Source organism: Engraulis encrasicolus, chromosome 1 (genome assembly GCF_034702125.1).
Source record: "Engraulis encrasicolus isolate BLACKSEA-1 chromosome 1, IST_EnEncr_1.0, whole genome shotgun sequence".
Classification (NCBI taxonomy): Eukaryota; Metazoa; Chordata; class Actinopteri; order Clupeiformes; family Engraulidae; genus Engraulis; species Engraulis encrasicolus.
The window spans coordinates 8,421,542-8,427,541 of record NC_085857.1 but is presented as its reverse complement, the minus strand read 5'-3'; the positions used below and the strand labels follow the sequence as shown (position 1 = coordinate 8,427,541).

The following is a 6,000-nucleotide window of genomic DNA, read 5'->3' as shown; positions in this document are numbered from 1 at the left end:
CTCAGAGGCGGACTTTCATAAAGGTTGGAGCAGGCTTCACCCGACATTTTTTTCTCCTCTTTTAAGGGTGCTGACCAAAATATTGTAAAACTGAAAATGAGAAAAGGTCGCACCATGCATAGGTTTATTACACAGACGCGTTTTGGCGTTCTGCCTTCCTCTGTGTGTGTAATAAAGGAACCTATGCATGGTGCGACCTTTTCTCATTTTGGTCGGACTTTCCAAAAGGCAAACCTAGGCAATCGCCTAGGGCCCGACCAAATCTGTCCTCCATAGGGGCCCCACACCAATCACGGTAAACACACACAAAAAAATGGCTTGATCTCAATTTGTCACTTATGTAAAGTAATCAAAGAGACCGTATATGTGAGACAAAACTACAAAAATAGCACCAAAACACTGAGTTGTGTCTATGTAATAGTGCCCCAAGTATTTATTTCGCATAGGGCCCCAAAATGGCTAGAACCACCCCTGTCAGTACTGCAGCAAGGCCAAGTAGCTAATCTGAGACCAGTTCATTTGCATCACAAGGATAACTATACAGACATAGAACAACAGTTGTTTACAATAACCACATAGGAACTGTGAAATAAGGCACAACCATTCCACCAGTGGAGTGTGGTAGCCATTATCAAAAGACTTCAATACCACTACACAACCACGACATTAAACAATCTTTAGTAATACATTACGACAAATTGTACATTCCCATTCTGGTAGAGGGTATTTGCAACAGGGACATTGTCTTATGGCTCGTTCTTTTGAAACTCGATTGTCGGAAACTCCGGCTTCCGCCTCGGAAAAGTGCAAAAGAATGGGTACTCAAATCGGGGTTCCAAAACACAAACTCGGAGCGCTTCTGTGTACTCCTACTACTCCTCCCTACTTCTGTGTCGGGAGAACAACCTCGGATCTACCGACGACCGAGTTTCAAACTAATGAGCCATTAGAAGGCCTTGTGCGGCCCTACCGTGGCCTAACGTTAGGGCACTAGCTTACTATGCCAGTGACCCGGGTTAGCCTAGCCTAGCCTAGCCAGGGTCATTTGCCGGTCCTTCCCCGTCTGTCTCTCTTCCCACTCATTTTCTGTCCCCCTGTCACTATCCTGTCTCAATTAAAGCACAAAAGCCCCCCAAAAATGCTTGGGCTTTTAAAGGGTTACACTGGCCTACACTGGCCTAACATGGTTCTCACTCGATGGTTGTTACCAACCTGTGCGAGCTCACGAAGCGTAACGAAGATGCACGAAGTACTAGGGGTCTCGCGAGAGCGTGTACACTGGGGCAGCAGTGGTTAGAGAGTTGGTCTTTCAATCTTGGGGTTGCAGGTTCGAATCCCCCCTGACCTCTCCCTACATCTCCATCCATGGTTGAAGTGCCCTTGAGCAAGGCACCTAACCCCACATTGCTTCAGGGACTGTAACCAATACCCTGAGAAAATAATAGTTGTAAGACGCTTTGAATAAATGAAAGCATCAGCTATGTGTAATGTAATGTAACACTGAGACTATGGCGGTGCTCTCGATGTGGTTCATCGGGTCCAGGCAGCGCCGGTCCGGTCGGATCCTAACGAGACAAGATCTCTACTCTCTCCATCCTTCATCTAAAACATTCTCTGCATGCCTTGTCCCCCACAAGTCACATGCTTGACATACCACGTCGTCAGACAGTACATTGTTCTCTTACTCTCTCTCTCTATCTCTCACACACACACACACACACATACGAACACACCTCTCTTTTCGGTGAGCGTGTACCTGTGCATGTTGACATGTGCTTTAGAAGCCGTCGTGCATCTCTACACCACTACCACTCCCTTCCGCCTGTCCCTCCCATCATGCATCTCTACACCACTACCACTCCCTTCCGCCTGTCCCTCCCTACCCAACATGATGACAAGATGACACACCGCTGTGACACACACACACAGACGCACACGCATGCACGCACGCACGCACGCGCATGCACACAGAACCCACACACCCACCCACACACACAGAACACACACACACACACACACCCACACACACACAGACACACACACACACACACACACACACACACACACACACACACACACACGCACGCACGCCACATGCACGCACGCACACACATGCACACAGAACCCACACACCCATCCACACACACAGAACACACACACACACACACACACACACAGCCATACATGCCTTTTTTTCATCAGTGTAAGAGATCTACATTATCTTGGATACACCTTCAGCAGAGACATGCACATTGTGCTAGCTAGACAGAGATGCCATATCGACTCCTATCACATCACAACAGGTATCCTATAACAATAAGATGCCATATCGAATCATGTCACATCACAAGACAAGGCAAGGCAAGGCGAGGCAAGTTTATTTGTATAGTGCATTTCATACACAGGTGCAACTCAATGTGCTTCACAAAAAACAACTGCAACAGCTCTTCTATAATAATAAGACGCCATATTGAATTCTATGGCAACAGCTGTTCTGTTATTCTGAACTCTCCAACAGGTGGCCAAGCCTAAACCCAAAAGACCACAAAGTAGTCCTGAAGCCTAAACCCAAAAGACCACAAAGTAGTCCTGAAGCCTAAACCCAAAAGACCACAAAGTAGTACTGAAGCCTAAATAGCATTACAGTATGATGAGGCACCTTCTTGGTGATATACAGTATCAGGAATAAATCACAAACCATCGACTAAAATTCACACTACTTTTTCTCACACATGCACTACTAGCTGTTTAAATGCATTTGTGAGGAAATGTAGTGTATGTATGTGTACACTTTTAGGGTTCTAATTCCTACTCCTGATGTATTGCCCTAGGGGGCATCTTGTACATAAGTGCTACTACTTAGGCTCAAGTACTACTGAATACTTTTCTGGAAGTATTTCAGCCCTGGACTTGGACCCACTTGTGAATCTCCCTAATCAGAAGGCCTATTTTGTCTGATTGACTGTTAGAAGGACAATTGTGCTCAACAATGCAGATTTGTTCATGTTCAGCCCTATCCGAGGACCGTTATAATAGACAGGGCCATGGTTTGTTTACATTTTTCTTAACATGTTGCTATTTTGTAAGGCGTTCTACTGACATTGCATAACCTTTGCCAATGCTGAAAGGGTCCAGACCTCCTGAATTGTAAATTTTGGAATAATACTTCATTGGTGATATCATAATAATACTTGAAATATTCATGACATAATACAAACATTACCGTTAAACATTAACGATGAACATTATGACACGTGTCAGAGGGTTTACCCACTGACCTATCAGGGTTTGAGAGTGTGGGGCATTAAAAATACATCTTTTCAAATTCGAATCAGTTAGGGTTTGTTATTGTTTGGGGGGGGGGGGGGGGTCACTGCTGAGATCCACTTATGCAAAAAGAACTGGTTTATTATTATTATGCAAAAAGGAGAGGTTGGTTATTATTATTATTATGCAAAAAGAAGAGGTTGGTTATTATTATTATTATTATGTAAAAAGTACTGGTTTATTATTATTATTATTATTATTATGCAAAAAGAACAGTATTATTATTATTATTATAATGCAAAAAGAACAGGTTTATTGTGGAAAGAAGAACCCTCTGTGATCTGGTTGCCAGATAAGAGGGAGTGTGTCACGCCTTAGTGGCTCTGCCCTGACACCTACAACACCGGGCCCCCAGGGGCCTGTAGAGAGAGAGAGAGAGAGAGAGAGAGAGAGAGAGAGAGGGAGAGAGAGAGAGAGAGAGAGAGAGAGAGAGAGAGAGAGAGAGGGAGAGAGAGAGATGGTAGAGTGATAAAGGGGCCAAATCGGCCACCTGCCCTAAGTTCAAGAGAGGGAATTCTCTGGCATTGCACAATGGTGTGTGGTGTGGACGCCTTTTCTGTTCCGTGGCTGTTCTGCCCTGGAGAACAGAGGGTTCCCAGGAGGATAGAGAAAGTCTTGTAAGTTTGTATTGTAAGTTTCCCTGCTGGCTTAGGTTTGTAAATTAACTCAACTTTAGGCTTAACTCAGCTCGAGGCTTTCTCAAGTTGAGTTTACATAAAAACTTAAGGCAGCAGGTGAACTTACTTTTTTACGTTTAACTGGCTGGAATGTTTTACTGTGTATACTATTTTAACTCTTTTCCAATAAGCTGTGAAAGACATTTGAATGCAGTTCTAAAAAGTCTTTCTTTAGAAAAAAAACACATCTAGTGTTCAGTGATAGGCCTACTTTACGTGAAGCAAAGTTGGTTGGTCTAACTCCAATCGTATGGTGGCATTGTCACCGTGTGTTGCATTGAGATGGGAGTGAGATGGTGAGACAACATTTTTGAGGTCCACACCCAAACCGCGATGGCACGATGATAGCTTGTTTGAGCCTCAACCGCCATGATCGCACGGTGCCAGGCGGCCAGACCAGACATCAGTCACACTTTAGTGGCAGCCAGGTGAGCGCTCACACGGCTACTCCCTTGTCATCATTCCTCTACCTCTCTACCTCCTCCACCTCCCTTCTTCTCTACCTCCTCCACCTCCCTTCTTCTCTACCTCTCTACCTCCTCCACCTCCCTTCTTCTCCTGTCTTTCTGGCTTCACCTGAAGGACTCCACACCCTTGGATTAGAGGGCCTAGTCTACATCAACTCAGCCCTCAAGAGTCAAACTCACTTAACAAATGCTGGAACCAGCTTCCTGTTCCAATTAGAACTGCCCCACGACAGTATCTTGTTTTAAAAAGAAATTAAAGACAGCTTTATTTTCATCTGCCTTTGGTCATAGTTAGTTAGTTATCTATTCTCTGCAATAGAATATAGAATTCTCTTTTCTCTTTCTCTACTCTCTAGCACATTGAATGACAGTTTTGTTTGATAATGTACTATATAAATCATTTTGATTGATTGATTGAACTGTCAAATGAGAGAGAATGGGTGTAGTCTGTGCTCCAGTGTAAATTGTGGGACTAATTGGTGTGTATTTCTTGGTCCACTGAGAATATATCTAATTTTCTGACAACTGAGTGTGTGGTCGGTCTCAAACTAAATTGTAAGATGTTTACACCTTGTAAAATAGAGGGATTGTAAACGAAGAAAGTCAAGACCTAAATTAAACAGCTAAATTGTATCTGTATCAGGAAAGCAAATTAATTTTCCCCCCCTAAAATTCCTTTGTCAACTTCGAGTTGTTAACATCTTGGTAGTTCATCACACGAGTCCTTTTTGAAAGGGACTAGGTCTGTGTATACATGTGTATATTTGGTCAACACCATATGTGTGCTTTTCTTTGAAAAACTTTCAAAGACTTTCAGAGAGGTACTTATTGTTCACACGTTCCTTAAGCTTTAAACAATCCTCTGGGGTCAAAGGTTATCCAATCAGCTAAAGTCTGACAAACCATATGGTCTTAAACAACGTTTACACAGTTAAGGCATCCATCCAGCCATACCTAAAGCCAGCACATCGGACGGCCACAACCTTGAGCTTGGTCAAACGTTATGTCATACCTCTCGGCAGAGGTGTATACAGTAAAAGTAGAACAAATTGTTGATGTAAGTACAACATTAGTAGAGGATATTACATAATAGTTGTTACACCAGTTATTCCATGGAAATGTTTATTTTTCTTCTACTTCCACTTTATACATCTCGACTTTCTGGCAGTAACCAAAACAGCTGCTACGATCATTTGAGTATATCCAGCACTGATTGGCTTGATTCATTTAAACCATTTTTAACAAACACCTCTTGCCTCTACAAAGTCTATTGGCCTATTCAGAATCATCGATTAGCATGACACCTACAAACACACTCTAAACCCTTTGAGGCATTAGGATTTTTTCCCCCAGTTCTTCTAGAATTTCACTCGAACACTTTAGAACAGCTCCCATAGAACTCTGTGTTAAAAATCCTGTAAAGTCCTTGTGACATCATAATGAGAACCCAACATTCTAAGCAAAATTCTAATTCCATATTTGTGATGGTACGACAGTGACAGCAGCCAACAGGCCTCTCAGGTCATCTA

The 6,000-nt window shown here is 43.2% G+C and overlaps 1 protein-coding gene across 1 annotated transcript in view; it reads right to left on the bottom strand.

Annotated features, from left to right (window-relative positions):
• The window catches only part of evpla (envoplakin a), a 38,177-nt gene that overhangs the window by 31,806 nt on the left and 371 nt on the right, over positions 1-6,000 (bottom strand). The window lies entirely within an intron of this gene.